Source organism: Pseudorca crassidens, chromosome 5 (genome assembly GCF_039906515.1).
Source record: "Pseudorca crassidens isolate mPseCra1 chromosome 5, mPseCra1.hap1, whole genome shotgun sequence".
Classification (NCBI taxonomy): domain Eukaryota; kingdom Metazoa; phylum Chordata; class Mammalia; order Artiodactyla; family Delphinidae; genus Pseudorca; species Pseudorca crassidens.
The window spans coordinates 53451952-53475498 of record NC_090300.1 but is presented as its reverse complement, the minus strand read 5'-3'; the positions used below and the strand labels follow the sequence as shown (position 1 = coordinate 53475498).

Sequence of the window (23547 nt, the reverse complement as noted above, 5' to 3'; positions counted from 1 at the left end):
TGACTGTGTGGAGCAGTGGAGCAAAACCCCAGGTGATTCAGAATGGATGTACAGTGTAAGCAAGAAATAAAGTTTGTTGTATCAAGCTGGAAGGGTTTTGTGATTATATGTTACGGCCTATCCTGATGCATAAAATTCCTTATAATTCTCTGTACCCTGAACATTTCTTTAAGAATTAGCATGTATTATTTATATTATCAGAATTTATAAATCTACAGTAGAAAAAAGAACTTTGAAAAGCAGCAAAGCAAATATAAGAAAACCAGCAAAAGCAAAATTCAGTTTTAATTTCCACTACATTAATTGCTCTTGACTGTATCGTTCTGAGATTCTTATATTTGCCTGTATTGGAAAATAAGGTCTTGATTCAGTGACCTGAATTTCCGCCTTAAGAAAAAGAAGAGTAAGGGAATTCCCTCATAGTCCAGTGGTTATGACTCCACGCTTTCACTGCTGAGGGCCCGGGTTCAATACCTGTCAGGGAACTAAGATCCCACAAGCTGCGTGGTGCGGCCAAAAAGAAAAAGAAGAGTAAATTAAACCCTAAAGTAAGCTAAAGGAAGTAAGCTAAAGAACAGAAAACAATGAAATTTTAAAAACAAACAAAAATAACAAAAAAACACAATGAACCAAAAGCTGCTTCTTTCTAAAAACCAATAAAATTGTAAACCTCCAACCAAACTGAGAAAGAACTTACCAAAATTAGGAGAGAGAGGACCTCAGCACAGATCCTATAAACATTAAAAAGATAATAGGGGACTATTAAGAATAATTTTATTCCGGGACTTCCCTGGTGGTGCAGTGGTTAAGAATCCGCCTGCCAATGCAGGGGACATGGGTTCGAGCCCTGGTCTGGGAAGATCCCACATGCCGTGGAGCAACTAAGCCCGTGCACCACAACTACTGAGCCTGCACTCTAGAGCCCGCGAGCCACAACTACTGAGCCCCCATGCCACAACTACTGAGCCCCCATGCCACAACTACTGAAGCCCGTGCGCCTGTTACAGCCCGTGCTCTGCAACAAGAGAAGCCACTGCAATGAGAAGCCCCTGCTCGCTCCACCTAGAGAAAGCCCGCCCACAGCAACAAAGACCCAATGCAGCCAAAAATAAATATTTTTTTAAAAGAATAATTTTATTCCAATAAATGAGACAACTGTGATGACACACACATTTCTGGAAAGACATGGACTACCAAAAAGCAAACAAAAATATCCCTATTAAAGAAACTGATTTTGTACTTAAAAACCTTCCCACAAAGAAAATTCTAGGCTCAGATGTCTTCACTGATGTATTCTGCCCAACATTTAAGGAAGAAATACCAAGCTTAAAGAGAACAGAAGAGAGAAACACATTCCAACTCATTTTACAAGACCAGAATTACCCTTATAACAAAACCAAAGACATTTCAAGAAAACTAAATTACAAAGCATCATTCCTTAAGAATATAGAGGCAAAAATCCTTAACGAAAAAATTAAATTCATTAATATATGAAAATAATAATATAATCTAATACACCACAGTTTATGCAATCTTGGTTTAACATTAGAAAATCGATGTACTTCATCGTGTTAACAGAATAAAGGAGAAAAACTATATGATCATCTGAACAGATGTAGAAAAAGCATTTAACAAAATCCAACATGATAAAAACTCTCATGAAAACAAATAATAGAAGGGAACTTCCCAACCAGATAAAAAGCATCTATGAAAAACCCACATCTAAGTTCAAATGATGAAAGAGTGGGCTTTTTCCTCCTAAAATCAGGAACAATGCAAGGATGTCCACCCTACAACCCTCCTCAACATTTTATTAGAGGTCCTAGCCAGTGCGGTAAGTCATTAACAAGAAATAAAAGGCATGTAGTCTGTAAAGAAAGAAGTAAAGCTGTCTTTAATCATGGGTGACATGATCATGTACTTAGAAAGTCTGAAACAAGAGCTACAAAAGGTAACAAGTGAATTTAGCAAGGTTGCGGGTTAATTTTTTAAAAATTGTATTTCTATATACCAGTGATAAATAATTGGAAAATGAAATAACATTTGCCATAGCATCAAAACTATGGAACATTTAGGGATAAATTTGCCAAAGCACAGGCAAGCACAGTATTCTGAATATTTTAAACATTGCAGAAATGGTACTTGTGTTTGCTTTTGTGTAATTCGTGGACAAAGACTTACAGACAGATGCAAAAATAAATCCTCCTTTGTAACCCAGAGCTCATTCTTCAGTATGAGTTTTGATACAGAAGAAGGAACATGATACTTAAAACAGGTTCAAGTGATGGGGGTATTTACAAACATAAAGGTTGCTTCCAGGACTATAAAATTGATAATTTAAAAGCATAAGATATAAGGGAAATTATCAGCTATACTGATTTAGTACTCTAATTTTAATGTTGACATGAAACAAAGATGGCTTCTTTTTTAAGGCTTGTATCTTGAGAACACAGTGTCTGGACTTGAAAAAGGTACTGGCATAAAGGAAACACTCCCATTTACCATTGCAACAAAAAGAATAAAATACCTAGGAATAAACCTACCTAAGGAGACAAAAGACCTGTATGTAGAAAACTATAAGACACTGATGAAAGAAATTAAAGATGATACAAACAGATAGAGAGATATACCATGTTCTTGGATGGGAAGAATCAACATTGTGAAAAAGACTATACTACCCAGAGGAATCTACAGATTCAATGCAATCCCTATCAAACTACCAATGGCATTTTTCACAGAACTAGAACAAAAAATTTCACAATTTGTATGGAAACACAAAAGACGCTGAATAGCCAAAGCAATCTTAAGAAAGAAAAACAAACCTGGAGGAATCAGGCTCCCTGACTTCAGACTATACTACAAAGCTACAGTAATCAAGACAGTATGGTACTGGCACAAAAACAGAAATATAGATCAATGGAACAGGCTAGAAAGCCCAGAGATAAACCCATGCACCTATGGTCACCTTATCTTTGATAAAGGAGGCAAGAATATATAATGGAGAAAAGATAGCCTCTTCGATAAATGGTGCTGGGAAAACTGGACAACTACATGTAAAAGAATGAAATTGGAAAACTCCCTAACACCATACACAAAAATAAACTCAAAATGGATTAAAGACCTAAATGTAAGGCCATACACTATAAAACTCTTAGAGGAAAACAGGCAGAACACTCTATGACATAAATCACAGCAAGATCCTTTTTGACCCACCTCCTAGAGAAATGGAAATAAAAACAAAAATAAACAAATGGGACCTAATGAAACCTAAAAGCTTTTGCACAGCAAAGGAAACCATAAACAAGATGAAAAGACAACCCTCAGAATGGGAGAAAATATTTGCAAACGAAGCAACTGAGAAAGGATTAATCTCCAAAATATACAAGCAGCTCATGCAGCTCAATATCAAAAAAGCAAACAACCCAGTCCAAAACTGGGCAGAAGACCTAAATAGACATTTCTCCAAAGAAGATATACAGATTGCTAACAAACACATGAAAGGATGCTCAATATCACTAATCATTAGAGAAATACAAATCAAAACTACAGTGAGGTATCACCTCACACCGGTCACAATGGCCATCGTCAAAAAATCTACAAACAATAAATGCTGGAGAGGGTGTGGAGAAATGGGAATCCTCCTACACTGTTGGTGGGAATGTAAGTTGATACAGCCACTGTGGAGAACAGTATGGAGGTTCCTTAAAAAACTAAAAATAGAACTACCATACGACCCAGCAATCCCACTACCAGGCATATACCCTGAGAAAACCATAATTCAGAAAGAGTCATGTACCACAATGTTCATTGCAGTACTATTTACAATAGCCAGGACATGGAAGCAACCTAAGTGTCCCATCAACAGATGAATGGATAAGGAAGATGTGGCACATATATACAATGGAATATTACTCAGCCATAAAGAGAAACAAAATTGAGTTATTTGTAGTGAGGTAGATGGACCCAGAGTCTGTCATACAGAGTGAAGTAAGTCAGAAAGAGAAAAACAAATACCATATGTTAACACATATATATGGAATCTAAAAGGGAAAAAAAAAGGTTCTGAAGAACTAGGGGCAGGACAGGAATAAACACGCAGATGTAGAGAATGGACTTGAGGACACGGAGAGGCAGAAGGGTAAGCTGGGACAAAGTGAGAGTGGCATGGACATATATACACTACTAAATGTAAGATAGCTAGTGGGAAGCAGCTGCATGGCACAGGGAGATCAGCTTGGTGCTTTGTGTCCACCTAGAGGGGTGGGATAGGGAGGGTGGGAGGGAGAGGCAAGAGAAATGGGGATATACGTATATGTATAGCTGATTCACTTTGTTATACAGCAGAAACTAACACACCATTGTAAAGCAATTATACTCCAATAAAGATGTTAAAAAAAAAAAAAGGTAGTGGCATAGCCCAATGATATGTACTGTTCTAGGGTGTGATAGCTTAGGAGTAATCTGATTTCAACTTAATGCATGTTTAGAGGGTGTCTAAAATTCAGAACCAGTCAGAGCCGTCTCCTCTGACCCTAAACATGGTCCTAAAGTAAATTGCTTGAGGAAATTGGATCCCAAAAATTACAGATGGGGAATTTTTAAAGTGTGTCCATATTCTATGGGAGATCAAAGAAGGTGACCTAGAAGAATTGTGGACTGACTGACATGACAACTGTGGACTGAGCAGAAGTTCTTTTTGAAAGGGCTATCTTATCTTGAAGATTATGACTCAAACCTTGGAGGAACTAAGTGACTGGCAGTGGAAGGAATCAGAACATGTGAAATTCCTTCAGAATGTATTGACCTAAATAATTTTGCCTGTTTCATACAATTTAAAAAAAATCCTTTACACTTACAAATAAATAAATAAAATATTTAATAAAACAGAAATTAAAGAAGATCTAAATCCATGGAGACATATATGATGGATTGTTAAGACTCGGCCAGTTTTTTTGTTGAAATTGGCAAGCTGATTGTACAATTTATATGGAAATGTAAAGAACCCAGCAGAGCCAAAATAATTTTTAAGAGCAACAAAGTTGGTGAACTTACACTACCTGATTTTAAGACTTGCTATAAAGGTATAGAAATAAAGAGGGGGTATTAGCATAAGGATAGTCCTATAAATCAAACAGAAGAGAATCCAGAAGTAGACCCACATATTTATGGTCAATTGATTCTCAACAAAAGTACAAGGTAATTAATGGGGGAAAGGATAGTCTTTTCTAAAAATGGTGCTGGAAACCATATATCCATATGGGAAAAATTAACCTTAACCCTTACCTCACATCATACACAAAGTAAACTCAAAATGGATCATAAGGCTAAATGTAAAAGTGAAACTGAAATTTTTAGAAGAAAACAGGAGAAAATCGTTGTGGTCCTAGGTAGATGTATTAGTTCCCTAGGGCTGCCATAACAAATTACCACCGGGTAGTCAAAAGAAAAGAAATTAATTTTCTCACAGTTCTGGAGCCCAGAAATCTGAAATCAAGGTCTCAACAGAGCCATGCTCCCTTTGAAGGCTCTAGAGGAGCATCCTTCCTTGCTTTTTCCAGCTTCTGGAGGCTCCTGGCATTCCTTGGCTTGTGACAGCATAACACCTGTCTCTGCCTCCATCTTTACATAGCCATATATTGCCAAATTCTCCTCCATAGGGACTGCTGACCATTCTTGAATGATGGTTTAACTAGTATTAAATTCTAAGTTGAAGGTATGTACTCTTTTGTATTCTAAATGTTATTGTTAATGAGAAATCTGTTGTCAACTGCTGTTTCTTAGAGGTATGGCAGAAACGGTTAGTGGTTTTCAAAACCTGTGCTCTCTTCTCTTCCTGAAGCCCACAGGGGACCTATATTTCCCAGTCTCCCTTGCAGTGAGGTATGGTCACATGACTGACTTCTAGCCAATGGGATGTGAGCAGACATGATAGTAGCCCTTTCTGGGCAAAGCTCATTCCGCCTTCCTACGGGCAACCAGAGCAACTCTGCAGGACACATGGTGAAGGCAGCCGGGCTACCATCAGCCGGGTCCCTGAATATAGAGGGACCCCCAATGACCTGAAATATCCGCCCAGGACTGTTATATGACAGCAATAAACTTGTACTGAATTTGAGCCACTGTATTTTTTACCTATTTTTACAGCATTTTAGCCTATCCTACTTAATACAAAATACTTCTAATTGCTTCTTTTTCATATCCCTCCCATCTTGCTGCATTTATGTTTCTGCTTCTATTTCAAAATTTTTATCCACTGTAAGCCTTCACTGTATGTTTTGCCTACTTCTCAGCCTCCTAAAAGTATCCTTAGCCAGAGCACTGACTTACGAGATGTGGTACTGTGCACATACTCGTATAATAGTCATTGATGGCTCCACTACCTTGTGATTCATCACGGCCCAGGGGCTTGTTCTGCCAGACTAGGCACAGAGCCAATCATTCTCCAATCTGAACTTCCTGCTTACAAAATTAGCCTTCATTTGACATTGTCCAGTTTGTTAAGTACCTAATTTATCCAGGTTATTTTGACTTCTGTTTCCAGTATTCTGGCACACCAATATATACACAATACATCAGTAGTCATAAAGTTTATTTAATGGGACTGGGTCCCAGACTGACCTCTGAAGGGTTAACTGGTAAGCCCTATCCTGCACCAGCACCATATCCTTGATGTCTCTGACCTTCCCACCATCTGACTGGTATCATATAAGCTAAACTATGTTTCCCTGGGTTGTTGCTGATTATGTTATTCATAATTAAATCAACAGCATGAGAAAGTCAAGACATATGTGCCCTGTTTCCTCCAGATCCTTACTATGTTCTTGAAAAAATTAGGTTACATTGATGAGATTTGGTTTTCCATACAGCTGTCATTAATTTTTACCCAATGCCCTAGGTTCGCTTATAAATTAATATTCTGGTGATGTATATTTTCACATATCCCTCCCTCACAGTGTGACTGTGTCTTATTTATTGCAAATTCCACACATATATATTCATCTCTTCATCATTTTGGTGTGAACACACAAATTAATACAAGTACAGTGTTCAGAATTAAGGAGAAGGGAGTTCCATACCTTGTATTAATTGCTTTTGCCACCAAATTTTAAGAAAGATAGCAATAAATAGGAATATACCTAAAGAAGTCAACACATAGGGGAAAGGGATTCACAAGAGTAATAGTTAAAGGGTTACCAGATTGGGAATTCTTTAAAAGGAGGACATGTTAGTTTGGGAGCTAGTGTTTGCACCACCACCAGAAATGTCCAAATACATATGGGACAACTGCTTAGTAAACATGTTTATAGAGGTTTAGTCCTCAAAGGACATTTGAACTAGAGACTGCTTCCTAGTTCTCAATGATTATCATCAACTTTAGTCCTGCTCTCAAGCAAAGGAAGGGGTTTAAGCATACAGTGATCTGGAAAGTACCAATCAGAAACCCCTGCTCAATGAGACCTCACTGGCAGTCCCAAGCTACTGAACATGGCTCCTGGGATGACTCAACAATCAGAGAGATGACGACACTGCTCAAGTTCAGTTGTCCATAGTTTCTAAAACTATGGGTCTGTCGGTCATTGCTGAGAAAGTGAACCAGGCCAATCACCTAAGGGAGATCCTTTTTTCAACCTCACACAACCTGGGATAGCCTCCCCAATCAACCAGGGTCAAGCTGTCCTATAAGTCATCGACAACAGCATCCCAGACCTATGCCAGCTTACACTACTACCATAAACACCCACCTGTTTTTTCCATTCTCTCAGGATTCAGAAAATATAACATACACATCTCCTTATATTGATTAATTTCATTATTTTTATTATAGTTGATTTACAATATTATATTGGTTTCAGGTGTATGGCACAGTGATTCAGTATTTTTAGATTATTCTCCATTAAAAGTTATTACAAGACAATGGCTATAATTCCCAGTGCTATCAATATATCCTTGTTGCTTATCTATTTTATACATAGTAGTTTGTGTCTCTTAATCCCATACCCCTATCCTGCCCCTCCCTCCTTCCCTCTCCCTACTGGTAACCACTAGTTTGTTTTTTTAATCTGTGAATATGTTTCTGTTTTGGTGTATACATTTGTTCGTTTTATTTTTTAGATTCCACATATACATCATATCATATAGTATTTGTCTTTCTCTGACTTAAATTCACTAAGCACCTTATTTCACTAGGTCCATCCACATTGCTACAAATGGCAGAATTTCATTCTTTTATATGGCTGAGTAATATTCCATTGTATACATAGACCATATCTTCTTTATCCGTACATCTGCTGATGGATACTTGGGTTGCTTCCATATCTTGGCTATTGTAAATAGTGCTGCTATGAACACTGGGTTGCATGTATCTTTTTGAATTCATGTTTTTGTTTTTTTTCAGATATAAACCCAGGAGTGGAAATGCTGGATCATATGGTAGTTCTACTTTTAGTTTTTTGATGAACCTCCATACTTTTCTCCATAGTGGTGGCACCAATTTACATTCCCACCAAAAGTGTACAAGGGTTCCCTTTTCTCCACACCCTTGCCAACATTTGTTATTTGTGTTCTTTTTGACGATAGCCATTCTGCCAGGTGTGAGGTGATATCTCATTGTGGTTTTGATTTGCATTTCTGTAAAAATTAGTGATGTTGAGCCATCTGTATGTCTTCTTTGGAAAAATTTCTATTCAAGTGTTCTGCCCATTTTTGATTGGGTTTGATTGTTTGTTTTTGGATATTAAGTTGTATGAGCTCTTTATTTTGGATATTAACCCCTTGTCAGCCATATCATTTGCAAATACTTTCTCCCATTCAGTAAGTTGTCTTTTTGTTTTGTGGATGGTTTCCTTTGCTGTGCAAAAGTTTTTAGGTTTAATTAGGCCCCATTTGTTTATTTCTGCTTTTATCCCTTTGCCTTAGGAGACAGGTCCAAAAAAAGTATTTCTACAGTTTATATCAAAGAATGTTCTGCCAATGTTCTCTTCTAGGAGTTTTACGGTTTCAGGTCTTACATTTAGGTCTTTAATCCATTTTAAGTTTACTTTTGTATATGGTGAGAGGAAATATTCTAATCTCATTGTTTTACATGTAGCTGTCCAGTTTTCCCAGCACCACTTATTGAAGAGACTGTCTTTTCTCCATTGTATATTCTTGCCTACTTTGTCATAGATTAATTGACCATAGGTGTGTGGGTTTATTTCTGGGCTTTCTATTCTGTTCCACTAATCTATGTGTCTGTTTTTGTGCCAGTACCATGCTGTTTTGATTACTGTAACTTTGTAGTATAGTCTGAAGTCTGGGAGGGTGATAGCTCCACCCCAAATCATCTGAAATTCCTTTTAAGTCATTGATTTCTCCAGTGTTTAGACCAAGGACCATAGACTTCTTAGTCCCCCAGGATTTTCAGGTCAATGAAGAATTGGGACATAGGCAACAAGTATACAGATTTTTTTGAGAATTTCTTTTTTGAGAAATATTACTGGACACTTAAATGGAAGGACTTTGTCATATCCATAAGTTAGGTCTCCCAAGCTCAGAAAGTAGGAAGTAAGACCTTTTAAGGTCAAAATCTCATTGTGTACAGTTCTGTTATTTTCATACTGATTTTTTTAGGCATGAGACGAACAGCAGAAGTTTCAGAGATTAAGAGAAGTTTTGGGGGACAGGTAGGCCCCTTAAGTCAAATAATTCTACCTAAATATATATGGTGCTTTTAAGTTTATAAAGTATTTTATGGAGATGATCAGATTCAAACCATCTAAATCATGCTCCTGAACCTACATTCAATGAATAATGCCAAGATGTTCGAGTGTCAGAAGTAGTAACAGTGGTCTTTTCCCTAATTTGACATAATGAAAAAGTGCCAAAAGATGAAAAAGAGACACATTCACATGAACAGAATAAAGGAAAACAAACGATATGATCATCTTGAGAAATGCAGAAAAAAGTTTTTGACAAAATTCAACATCCATTCATGATAAAAACCTCTCAGCAAAGTAGGAATCGAGGGAAATTTCCTCAACCTGATAAAGGACATCTATAAAAAAAACTACAGCTATCATCATACTTAACTGTGAAAAACTGACCACTTTTCCCTTAAAGGAACAAGGCAAGGAAAAAAAAAGGCATAGAGATTAGAAAGAATAAAGTAAAACTCTTTGCAGATGATGTTTATACATACAGAAAATGCTAAGGCATCTACCCAAAATTTACTGGAGTTACTAAGTTACTTTACTAAGGTTGCAGATCAATTTTTAAAATTGTATATATATATATATATATATATATACACACACACACACACACACACACACACATATATGTATGTGTGTATATATATATATATAGCATATATATAAAACAAAATTTGAAAATGTAAAAATTGCCATTTACAGTAGACTTTAAAATGTAAAATACATAGGAATAAATCTTTTAAAATGTGTACAAATCATCAGGGACTTCCCTGGTGGTCCAGTGGGTAAGACTCTGCACTTCCAATGCAGGGGGCCCGGGTTCAATCTCTGGTCAGGGAACTAGATCCCACATTCATGCTGCAACTAAGAAGCCTGCATCCCGCAACTAAGAGTCCGCATGCTGCAACTAAGAGTCCGCACGCCACAACTAAGACCTGGAGCAGCCAAAATAAGTAAGTAAATAATTTTTTTAAAAAAATGTACAAATCATCAATGCTAAAAGCTATAAAACACTGCTGAGAAGACAACAACAACACTGCTGAGAGAAACTAAAGACCTAAATAAATGGCAAGATATACCATGTCTATGGAAGATTAATATTGTTAAGATGACAATGCTCTCTAGATTGGTAGATTCAATGCTGTCCTGATCAAAATCCAACCAGGCTTTTTGGTAAAAACTGACAAGTTGATTCTAAAGTGTACATGAAAAATGCAAAAGATTCACTTTGCCGTACAGGAGAAACTAACACAACATTGTAAAGCAACTATACTCCAATAAAAGTTAATTTAAAAAAAAGAAAGAAAATGCAAAGGGCCAGAATAGTTGAAAATTTTTGAAAAAGAACAAAGTTGAAGGGCTTACACTACCTGATTTCAAGACTGATAAACTACCGAACTGAAGATAGTGTGGTACTAGCTTAAGAACAGACAAACAGATAGAACAGAGTAGAGAGTTCCAACAGTCCACTTGATTTACAAGAAAGTACCAAGGCAATTCAATGGAGGAAAGGAAAGTCTTTTCAATAAATGGTGCTGCACTAAATGGATAACTGTATGAAAAAGAAGGAGCTCAATCCCATCTCACACCATACTCACAAATTAATTCAGGATTGATCACAGGCCTAAATGTAAAAGCTAAGACTAAAGCATTTAGAAGGATAACAAAGAAGAAAATCTTGCAGCCCTGGGGGTAGGTAGAGAATTATTAAGCAAAACACAAAAGCACCAACCATAAAAGAAAAAATTATAAAGTAGACTCATTAAAATTAAAATCTTTTGCTTATAAGAAAATGAAAAAGCAAGAGATATACTGGGGGAAAATATTCAGTACACATGTATCTAACAAATGATTTGTGCTCAGACTACCAGACTATCTATCTATCTATCTATATGTCTACCTACTTAACTACCTTCCTACCTATCTATCTATAATGCCTACAGATCAACAGTAAAAGGACAGACAACTCAGGGCTTGCCTGGTGGCGCAGTGGTTGAGAGTCCGCCTGCCGATGCAGGGGACACGGGTTCGTGCCTCGGTCCGGGAAAATCCCACATGCCGCGGAGTGGCTGGGCCCGTGAGCCATGGCCCCTGAGCCTGCTGAGCCTGCGCGTCCGGAGCCTGTGCTCCGCAACGGGAGAGGCCACAACAGTGAGAGGCCCGTGTACCACAAAAAAAAAAAAAAGACAACTCAAAACAAAAATGGGCAATATACTTGAAAAGACAGTTCAAAAGGAAAATGAACATATGGTCAACAGCATGTGAAAAGGTGCTCAACATCATTAGTCATCAGGAAAAAGCTAATTAAAAGCACATAGCCATACAGTTTCACATCCATCAGGATGGCTACAAGTAAAAAGACCAATACTAAGTATTGGGAAAGACGTAGGAGTATAAAATGGTACAACCCCTTGGAAAAGTCTGGCATTAAACATACATCTATCCTATGATCCAGTACTTCCACTCCTAGGTATTTATGCAGGAGAAATTAAAATACATGTCCACAAAAAGACCTGTATGATAACACCAAATGCTAGTGAGCTTGTGGAACAACAGGAACTCTCACTGCTAGTGGAAATACAAAATGGTACAGCCACTTGGGAAGACAGTTTAGATTGGCGGTTTCTTACAAAATCAAACATATTCTTATCATACGATCCAGCAATCACCCTCCTTGGTATTTACCCCATAGGAGTTTAAAACTTATATCCACACAAAAACCTATACACAAGTCTTTATAACAGCTTTATTGATAATTGCCAAAAGTTGGAAGCAACCAAGATGTCCTTCAGAAAGTGACTGGATAAACTGTGATTACTTAGCATTAAAGAAAAAAAAAAGCTATCAAGCCATGAAAAGACATGGAGGAACCCTAAAAAATGCATTTACTAGGTGAAAGAAGCCAATCTGAAAAAGCTATATACTGTGTGATCCAACTATATGACACTCTGGAAAAGGCAAAACTATGGAAACAGTAAAAAGATGAGTAGTTGCCAAGGGTTAGAGGGGAGGAAGGGATGAACAGGCAGAGCACAGAGGATTTTTAGTATTACTCTGTATGCTACTGTAATGGTGAATACATGTCACTATACATTTGTCCAATCCCACAGAATGTACACCACCAAGAGAGAACTGTAATGTAAACTTTGGACTTTGGGTGATTACAATGCGTCAATGTAAGGTCAACGACTATAACAAATGTGTCACTGATTGGGGATGCTGATAATAGGGGAGGCTATGCATACGTGGACACAGGAAATATATGAGAAATCTCTTCGGGAAACTGTACCTTCTGCTCAATTTTGTTGCAATCTAAAATTGCTCTAAAAGATAACATCTATTAAAAAAAGGCTTGTACACAGTTAGGAAATATTTCTTAGATATGTAATTAGAAGTGCAAACCATAAAAGAAAAGAAATTGATATCTTAGACTTCATCAAAATTTAAAACTTTTTTCTTTAAAAGGTGCCATTAAGAAAATAAAAATATAAGTCAAAGATTCATAGAAAATATTTGCATGTCATATATCTGATAAAGCCCTTGCCTCTAGAATTTAAAAAATATTTGAATATTTTACTTCAATTATTTTTATTTGAATATTTTATAGAATATTAAAATTTTTTTGAAACTCCATATGACGATGGTGACAACCCAATTAAAAAAATGGGCAGGGCTTCCCTGGTGGCGCAGTGGTTGGGAGTCCGCCTTCTGATGCAAGGGACACGGGTTCGTGCCCCGGTCCGGGAAGATCCCACATGCTGCGAAGCGGCTAGGCCCGTGAGCCATGGCCGCTGAGCCTGCGCGTCCAGAGCCTGTGCTCTGCAACGGGAGAGGCCACAACAGTGAGAGGCCCGCATGCCAAAAAAAAAAAAAGGGCAAAAGATTTAACTAGATATTTCAGCAAAGCAGATATACAAATGACTAATAATAATAAGCACGTGGAAAGGTGCTAATCATCATTAGTCATTAGGGAAATGTAAATTTAAACTGTTATAAGGGAATTCCCTGGTGGTCCAGTGGTTAGGACTCCGAACTTCCACTGCAGGGGGCAGGGGTTCAATCCCCGGTCAGGGAACTAATCCCGAAAGTGGCGTGGCCAAAAAAAAACAAACAAACAAAAAAACACATAAACTGTAATAAGATACACTCATACAGCCATTAGGATGGCTATAATTTAAAAAACTAACAATATTGAGTGTTGGCAAGAATGTGGAGAAATCAAAACCATCATACATTGTTGGTGGGACACTACAGCCACTTTTGGAAAACAGTTTACCAGTTTCTTAAAAAGATAAACTTACTATATAATCTGGTAATTACACTCCTAAGAATCTACCCAAGAGAAATAAAAATATAGGCCCACACACACCTGTACATGAATGTGCACAGAAACATTATTTATAACAGCCAAAACCCAGAAACAATTCAAATGTCCATCAACTAGCGAAGAAATAAATAAAATGTGGTTACATCTGTAAAACTGAACTATTCAACAATACAAAGGAACAAGCTACTGATACATGCTGCAAATGGATGAACTTCAAAAATATTATGCTAAGTGCAAGAAGCTAGACACAAAAATCCTACATATTCTAGGATTCCATTTATAGGAAATATCCAGAAAAGGCAAGAGACAGGAAGTAGGTCAGTGGCTGCCTGGGCTTAGGAGTGGGGACTTAAGCCGGCATGAGGGAACTTTGGGGGTGATAGAAATGTTCAAAAATTAGATTGTGGTGATGGCTGTACAAATCTATAAAAATCATAGAATCGTACACTTACGATGGGTGGATTTTATGGCATGTAAATTGCACCTCAAGAAAACTGTGTTTTTAAAAAAGGACTTGTAAAAGAATGGTCACAGCAGTTTCCTTCATAAAAGCCCCAAACTGAAAACAACCCAAATGGTCTTCCAGGCAGAATGGACAAATGAATGGTTGTATAATCAAAGAGTGGAATATCAGCTATTAATAAAAAAGAACAAACTACTGAAATACACAACATGCATGAATCTCAAAAACATGTTGACAAAAGAAGCCACTTTTGTTTTCCTATTGTACACTGTATTCCATTCATAAAAGAGTCTGTTGTTTGCTGTAGACAACCTCTGAATCAATCACACTTATTTCCAGAAAGTATAGTGTGTGTGTGTGTCTATTTGGAAGTCATAACATGTCAAATAGTTAATATAAATGAATGGCTAATGATTTAATATTCAGTTTAAAATGTTTTAATTATGTCATGTGATACACACAAATATAATATATGTATGTTATTTAACATAATCGAACTCATTCATTCTGTGCATATTCATTTGCTCATTTACTCCAAACATATTTATAGAGGGCCAAAAATATATTCCTGGCAACCAAGTTCAAACCATGACTCAGTCACAAATACAATGTTGATATATCACTTCTTCTTCATGACAGAATCTGAGTGTACCTTTCAGAATACAGTTTACTTAACATGAGTTTCCTGGTCTGCTCGAGGGAGGAAAAAGTGTTACAAACCTAACGGTCACAGACTTATGAAGCAAAAACAAGTTTGGTGCCAGTCGGGAACTGCAGATTCAGGACTAGTAAGTGAGGCTGTCATTTCAGGCCTCCACAAACTCCCCGTCCTGCCTGCGCCTGCCACTGGAAGGCAAGTAAAACGTGCAGACACACCCTGAAGGAAGCTGCTGCCTGGTGAGTGGACTCAGGATTCAGGCCAGGAGGAAGAAATGCCACCATCACAGGCAGCTACCCACCCCCACCCTTCAGGTAACTTCCCTCCCACTCGCCAACCCCCTTGGGAGTCACATCTCAGAATCTGCTGTAAGCTGGGCCTTGACGTGTGTGATGATGAACAAGGAGTGATTGCTGCTCCCCAGAGAATCTGTCTACAGACCACACTACCCAGTGCCCGGGAGGGTATCTGTCAGGGTACTTCCTATACTCCTCCTGCATTTTAAAGAGTGTTTAGAATGGTCATGCCTCTTGATTCAGTATCTCCACTCCGGAATTCACCATAAGGGAATAATCAGAGCTGAAGGAAGTAATTACGGCCTGAGCAGCTCACTTCAGCATACTTATAATAGCCTACAGAACACTCTCCCACCCCAAAAGGATCAGAGCAATTCAAATGCCTCACAATAAGGAAGTAGTCAAATGATTTATGACAGTCATGAGATGGACTACTATCTGTAGCCATGAAAGACAAGCTCTTCAGAAAGATTAAAGTACGAGAAAATGCTGACAATACAATGTAAGATGACAGAACTGAGATAAAAGCTGTATATACCAGGGTTTCTCACGGTGGGGGGCGATACTGTAATGGAATTCCTCATGCCTTCCAGAGGTTCTGCTGATCCCTGAGAATCAGCGTAACCGAGAGGCGTGAGCTGTTATCCTCAGACAGTCTAATGGTAGGGGATGGGAGGCTGAAAACCAGTGGTACATACAGCATTATTCCCATATTGGGTAAACCTGAAAAATGTACGAATATACACAGATCAGAGGTAATTAATGCCAGGCCACCTGTGGTTGGTAAGGTCATGGCCTTGTAGACCAATACTTCTCAAGCTTGAATGTGGATCTTGGTAAAAGCTGGATTCTGATTCACTGTGTCTGGGGTGGGCCTGAGATTCTGCACTTCTAACAAGCTCCCGTTGCTGCCGGTCTGCAGGACACACAGAATCAGCAGGCAGCAGGGGCAAGGATACCAATGGGAAATGGCAGGGGCTGTGGAGGGAAACCCCTGCAGAACAGTCAGAAGGGAGCAGCTCTGTGGGCTGTTAGCTGGGGTGGGGAGGGCCGTGGAGGCTGTGCAGCATCTCACTGGAACACCTGGCTGGAAGCGGCGCAGGAGAAAAAAAGGAGGAGAAAGGCAACAGTTCCATGAAGGTCCGGACCTGGGCAGGAAGAGGAGGCAGCCCAGTAGCCCAGAGCCCCGCCTCCCCCTGAGCCCCACTGGTACCTCCGTGAATGGGTCTGGGCAGGAGCTGTCAACCGGGGGACCTCTCCCTCGGCTGCTGGCAGGGGACTCTGGGGGCGACGGGCTACCCCTCCGTTCAGCCTCCCTGGACACAAGGGATGCTTTCAGCTTCCTGAGAACACCTCTGCTCTCAATCTCCCCCTTCCCCTCCCCAGACGTCATCACTCCCTATGACTCCTTAAGGGCATAAGGAATACGAACACGGGTTACCTTCTCTGATAAAGCAGAACGCACAGCCCACTCCTCTGTTCCCACTTCTGGGCTCCCCTCTGGCCTGAACCTCAGTTCACTTGTGTACCTCTCCTGACAGAGAGCAATAGGGAAGAGAAACAAATGCAAACAAATAAGCCCGCAGCACTGGTCAAAGATCAAATTGGAGAGCCCTTTGAAAACTACAAAATGCTCTGCCAGTACAGGTCAACAGCACCTCTATTATTTCTCCAAGTTAAAAGTAAACCCCCTGGGGTACCCGGTCTTTGACTTCGCCACCAAAGGGCAGGTCGGACACAGTACTTCACGGGGCCTGGGTCAGGGCTTCGTATTTGTTAGCTGCTCCCAGCATTCCCGTGAGGAGGGCACGTCCCCAGCTGAGGGAAGAGGCGCCGGAGAGGACTCAGGTGGCCGGAGCCCCGCCGCCGCGGCAGACGCATCTGCCCCATCTACGCAGTCCGCTCCTCCCCCACCAGGGGCCGGCGGGGGGACCCATCTCCTTTCCAGAGGCACAGAGCATTTCAATCCCCAGACCACAGGGCCACAGCCCCAGTTCCCGGCCCGTTCTCGTCATCAGTCCCAAAGCTGCCCCGCCAAACCCCCTGCTGACATCTGTCACGGAGGACATTTCCTCAGGCCACGAGGCAGGCCAGGCGTTCTCTGAAAACAGGGAGGTCAGAGCTGGAAAGCGTGTCTACCCTGCAGCCTGCCTTCTAAAATTCTCGGGGGGAAATCCCCCGAATAAAGGCCAAAGCGAAGGAAGGCGGGGCTCCAGCGACAGCGACAGCCAGCGCTCAGGGAACCCCTACTCCACGCCGGGCCCTCCACGCGCCGCTTCATCCTCGCAGCCCTGTGAGGTAGGTGTGCTCAGTACTTCCATTTTACACAGGAGAAAACCGAAGGGCAGAGTGGTTAGAAAAATAGGTCAAAGTCAAGGTCACACAGCGAGGTGGTGGGAGAACCAGGGAGACATCAGCCACCTGGCGAGAGTCCACACTCAAGGGCGCCACGCTTCACCTGTGTTTGCTGAGGCCGGTCATCAACCTAGTCTCCTTGCAGGCCGTGTGTTTGACCAGGGAGTAGTAATCACCTACCTGAGAACACGCCCAGAGCTCCCCAGAAAGGTTCCGATCAACCCGCCGGCCTGGCACTTAGGAAAGCCCTCAGCCTCTAATGTCCTTCTTCCAACCACACGAGGCAGCCCGCCTGCAGCGCCCCCCGTCCCACGTTTCTTCTCACACTGGGGTACGCACACACCTAGACTCACAGCTCTAGTGACAAAGGTCATAAAACAACACCTGACGTTTCCTCAAAACCGCACGGCAAGGTTCCATCTGTACTTCCTTCTCAGCACCTCTGCCTCACCATGCCCACACCTCCACGCAGCAGCCACGAGTACTCGGAACTCAGGGAGAGGAAACAAAGATCTAAACGGCAGCCTCCCCTGCAACGAAACTCCACATACAGACAGAGGCGGGAACATCTGTCCCACGACCCTTGAGCGAAAGTTTCAAGATGAGGAATCAGGCCACTCTTGGACTTGCACCCCAGAAACCTCTCAAAGGCTGGACTAGGGCGCCTCAGTTCCTCCTGCCTGCGGAGCTTTCCGATGGGGCCATGCCTCAGTGGTGTGCAGGACAGATCTGTCACCAGCTGGAGAGGGGTGGGCAGAGGAGGGGGAGGGGATTACTTTCTGGGGCCCTCAGAGCAGAGAGCCAGGGCACCATCTCAGGATCCCTCTGGATCCCAAAGTCAGGCTGCTTAAAGACAGAGGGCTTCTTGGTGGCCCACCCCTACAGGACACACCGGGGAACCCCCCCAGGTGCACAAGACCCATCTTCCTGCTCACAAAGAGTCAGTAGTTTGGGGTTTGGGAGGCCCTCCTTTTCTCTGCTGCAGCGTGCCCACACATGTACTCCATTTTTATTGTATTGCAGGGGTAGTAAGCTCTAAAGTTCTATGTAAACGAGTAACACAGACAGGGTGTGAGAAAAATGATGACATACCTTGTATTTTCTGTCACAGAATCACTGCAGAGTAAACACAAGAGTGTTCATTCTCTCAAAGGAATACGCTCTTTCCCTTTTTCTTGGGACAAGAGCCCCCAAGCTCTCTTGGGTTATTCCATATTGGGTAGATGCACACGTAGGAAGAACTCTTACTGTAAGAAACAACGGTGCAAGTGCGATGGTCCCTGGGCTCAAGGATGGGGACCACGATAGGGAGTGGTGGAGACCAGGGGGAAATGGAGTACACTACCCTTCTCTAGAGAGAAGGCTGCTCCAGTACCGCCTTCAGGAATTCTTGGGGGCAGAATATTTGAAACCTCCCAATTGTCAACATTGGCTCAGCTTTGTTTTTGATTTTCCCAAACTCTGCGCTGGCCTGATAAAACATCCTTGTCGACTGGATGTGGCACACGGCCCCAGTTTGTAACCAGGGCAGTTGAATGTGGCAAAAAAGATAGCTTGCCTTGGGCTTCCCTGGTGGCGCAGTGGTTGAGAGTCCACCTGCTGATGCAGGGGACACGGGTTCGTGCCCGGGTCCGGGAAGATCCCACATGCCGCGGAGCAGCTGGGCCCGTGAGCCATGGCCGCTGAGCCTGCGCGTCCTGAGCCTGTGCACCGCAACGGGAGAGGCCACAACAGTGAGAGGCCCGCGTACCAGAAAAAAAAAAAAAAACTCTTGGGTATGGTAGCTCTGCTGTCTGCTAGAGTTTGGACCAGCACAGAGGCTGGAAATAACGTAAACTCTAAGGTCCAACAGATCTGAATTTGAATCCTGGCTCTATTTTTACCAGCTGCCAGACCTCAAGTGAACTACGAACCTCTCTTAGCTACAATTTCATCCACAAAATGGGTTGAAAATACCCAATTTAGAGAGCTTTGTGAGAATTAAAAACGTGTGTGAAGATGACTTGAACTCTTAATGAATGTTAAATTTCCTTCCCCCATATCTCCAAAGAAACCACCTGGCAAGCCTTCGCTTCTCTAGATTTTCAAATTTCTCATCTGCTAAAAACTAAAATAATCCTCCAGCACCGCTGCTGAACTTCACAGGATGGGATGAAGTGATGTAGATGAGAGCGGAGTGCTTACAAATTAGAAGAGGATTATTGAGTGGATTGCCAACACCCTTTCCTCTCGTTTCTAGGCCAACAAAGCAGTATGTAATTTGCTTTTCTAATGTGTTTATACCCTTCCATAACATGATGTGGGAGAAGATGGTGTCACATTTGTGGTAATTCCTTAAAATGGCGATTAACAATCAACTCTCCAGAGTCCGCCCAAATCTACCATCCTCTCACAGAGGAGAGCATACATGAGGTCACTGCCTGTTCACTTAAGAACCTGGCAAGTTTCTTTTCTCTCTCCATGTTCTTGTCTCAGAGAACTGAGGTCGAAAATAAAGTCACTTAACAGTTGCGTATTTCTTTGATTCACACAAAGAAAACTGTCACAAGCCAAACAATTTCACTTAAGTACCATCATGAATTCACTAGGATATTTCCCAACAGTAAGGGGATTTTGGTTGGTTCTCTCATTTTCCCATGCACTACGAGGAAACTGGGACATGCTCTGGCATTTCCTCAACTGAATCTGACTTAAAGCATCTTTACAACCTCTTTTATTCTAGTGAATCTACACGGGCAAGGTCTAGGCTGAGGGCATTCATCTAACACTTCAACTTTCAGCTATCACTGATATCATTTACTTGCGTTGTTTTCTCTTAAAAGCAAGGAGGCATTAAAATCAGTTCCACGATATCTACTAAGAAATGTGGGTTTATCTTGCGGGACTATATGCCTCCCTTTCCTCCCTCTATTGAACTTTAATAGCTCCCTCATGAGATCATCACTTTTCCAAATTATTAATCAGGCATGATAGAATGAGTAGGAATTATATGATAAATCCAGAGGGGGCAAAAATAAGCAAGTTGGATGAATACATAGATACAACTTCCCATGTCCCTCCTCTTGAAAGCAAGGTTCTTGGAAAAGAATACACAGAAATTTCAGGAGCCAGTTCTTTGCTAAATATTTACACTGCATGATACCTGAAGCAAACAAGGTAAGGACAGGAAACAGGCCACACACAGAGATAAGATCTCTCTCTTGGGTAATAAGTCGAGCTCCACTCACCTTGTGATTCGTTTTCATAATGTTGACTTTGTACTGATGTATACAGTGCTTCCAAAAGTGTACACAAAACCTAAGTGTGTACGGGAGTGTTCACTACTCTGGGCTCTGTTTTTTGATGAGCATAACTTAGAAAGGATTTGCGCAGTTCAGAAAAACTGCTAACACATTTTATACAACCTGTCCATTTCGAGACAACTCAACCCTTATGCTCGCTAATACCGTTTGTATAAAAAAAAAGCTGACCCAGCATCCACCTGCATCAACTTGATCCTCTCAGCTTTGTCACACTCAGCAAATACTCTATGCCTTCGCAACAAAATAAAGCGGCACCCCTGGGAGGGAGGAAAAGACTTGTTATGAGTCTGCAGAGGCAGCCTTTATACCCAGCTAACAAAGAGTGAGGATCTGTGGAAGGCTGTGAATCTAGAACCACTAGTGTTACCTTCCAAATCTACCTTCTGCAAAAAACCTCCACAAGTGGTGTTACGTTGAAAGGAAAATGCCAAACATACAAAAGCAGAGTCAAGAGTACAAGGCAGTCCGTACCCCCACCATTCATCCATCTTCAACTATTAACAATTCATGGCCAATCTCCTTTCACCTTGTTCCCCCTCACTTCTCCGCTAGCAGCCCTCCCCCAAACTGGCTTATTTTGAAGCAAATCCTCAACCTATATTTCAAGTTTAGAATGTATTTCTAACAGATAAGGGTTTCAAAACAACCCTAATCATGATACTGTTACCAAAAGTAACTAAACAAAACTAATATTCTTAATACTAAAAACCAGCCAGTACAAATTTCCTCTATTGGCACAATTTTTAAAAAAACTATTTTCATCAGATCAGGACCCAACCAAGGTTTACACATAGCATTGCCACCTTCTGTCTCTTAGTCTTTAAACCACAGGTTCCCTCCATCCCTACGATTCTCATAGCAGCCAGGCTGATCCTCACCTGCAATTCCCAGCAATTCTATTCTAGAGATACCACAAAGAAACTCCAGTCTTAGGGGCTGTCAAGAAAAAACGAGTATGTTAATTAGTCGTTTCATAGTTAAAGAAGTTTAAAAGTAACCTGAAAAGCACAAACGAAATTGATCTGACCTGAAGCCATGAACAATTCTGAGATCCAAACACTCACTCAAGTGTCCGTTGCAATTCTGGTCTGTGGTGGATTTATCTCCGGGGTTTGAACGACCCCCCGCCCCGGCCCTTACCCGAGTTATTTGCACAAGCAAAGCAATGGTGCGAGGCAAGTGCGTTTCCTCCCAGCTGGACCTTCCTCCGCAAGCCGGGTCCTCGCGGTCGCTTCCGGAATGCGGGGGGCGGGGGACCCCGCTGCCACCTCCCGAGACCACCTGCCCAGGTGAGAAGAGGAGTTTCACTGAGCCAACAAATTCCGGAGGGCGGTCCCAAGTTATTTAGAGAGAATTTTGAGCCATCCAGGCTGGGCACAGAGGAACCACCCAGAACGCCACGGTCTCAGAGAACAACCAACCTGAAAAGCCCCAGGGCTTAATCCCAATGCCCGGCGTTCGCGGGAGCACCGTCCCCAACGCCCGAGGGCCAAGAGAGGGGACGCAAAGTCCGCCCCAACGAATACACGAGCATGTGTGCCCGTGACTATATGCCCACCTGTGTGTTCCAGGAAGGAAAGTTGCACACACTGATGTTTTACAATGTTTAATAGCTCTCTCCCCTGGAAAGGGGGTACGAGCTGGATGTGAGTATACACCCAACCTAGGCCACCGGTTCCATCCCTGCACCCCACCCCCGGGTCCAAACCCGGGGCGGACCCGTGGCGCGAAGGCTACGATCACCCCCCAGCCGGAGCGCGGCGTCCTCGGCTTTCAGTCCAGGGCCACCACCCACTCCAGGATCTCTTAAGTAATAAAGAACCCCAGCCCCTGAATCCCCGGGAGTGAAATTCCTCTCCCTCCCCGACGCGCAGAGCACAGCCATGGAAGCGGAGAGCGGCGCGGTGCCGTCGGCCTCCCCACCCCGGAGCCCCGGGTGAGGAGGGAAGCAGCTGCGAGACGCCAGGCGCGAGTCCTCGCAACTCACCCGAGGCGCGGCGGCTCCCGGTTCCCGGCTCGCGCTCCGCGTCCGCGGCGCTGGGCGCCCGCCCAGACCTGCAGCGAGGTCGCCGCCGGGCACCTGCCGCGCCCGGCCCCAGGTGACCGGGGACAGGCCGGGGCTGAGAGCACGGCCCCCGGGACCCCGCAGCAACCCCGCAACGGCCCCGCGCGCTGCTACCAGGAAGTGCGGATGCAATCCTTTGAGCGCGCACGCCCCGTCGCGACCCCAGCGGGAGACTGGCCGGAGGGCGCCGCCTGCGGGCGGGGCGGCGAGAGGCGTCCAGGCCGCCACCCAGGCGCGCGGGAGAGGGGCCTGGGTCGAGGCTGGCACAGGGGATTCCCCGAGGGTGTAGGGTAGAAGATGAGACCCCCCCTTTTGCGTGCCGGGCCTTCAGATACTCCCACCTCCAGCCCTGCCCAAGGATCTCCCATCTCCTCAGCAGGGTCGGCACGGGG

General features: G+C 42.4%; 1 protein-coding gene and 1 non-coding gene across 5 annotated transcripts in view; one reads left to right on the top strand and one right to left on the bottom strand.

The window, feature by feature from the left end:
* The window catches only part of GPR160 (G protein-coupled receptor 160), a 30827-nt gene extending 7513 nt beyond the window's left edge, over positions 1 to 23314 (bottom strand). Inside the window, exon 1 of one of the 4 annotated variants that reach the window (XM_067738007.1) lies at positions 23078 to 23314. The gene's annotated coding sequence lies outside the window, so the exon portion shown is untranslated. Of the gene's footprint in view, positions 1 to 697; positions 722 to 16874; positions 16964 to 22230; positions 22384 to 23077 lie in introns of those variants that run through there. The other 3 variants (XM_067738009.1, XM_067738008.1, XM_067738010.1) reach the window with 3 other exon arrangements.
* LOC137225627 (small nucleolar RNA SNORA40) lies at positions 2138 to 2262 on the top strand. Its single transcript, XR_010943939.1, has one exon. It is a non-coding gene; the product is annotated as a small nucleolar RNA SNORA40 (small nucleolar RNA).
* Positions 23315 to 23547: the final 233 nt, after the last annotated feature.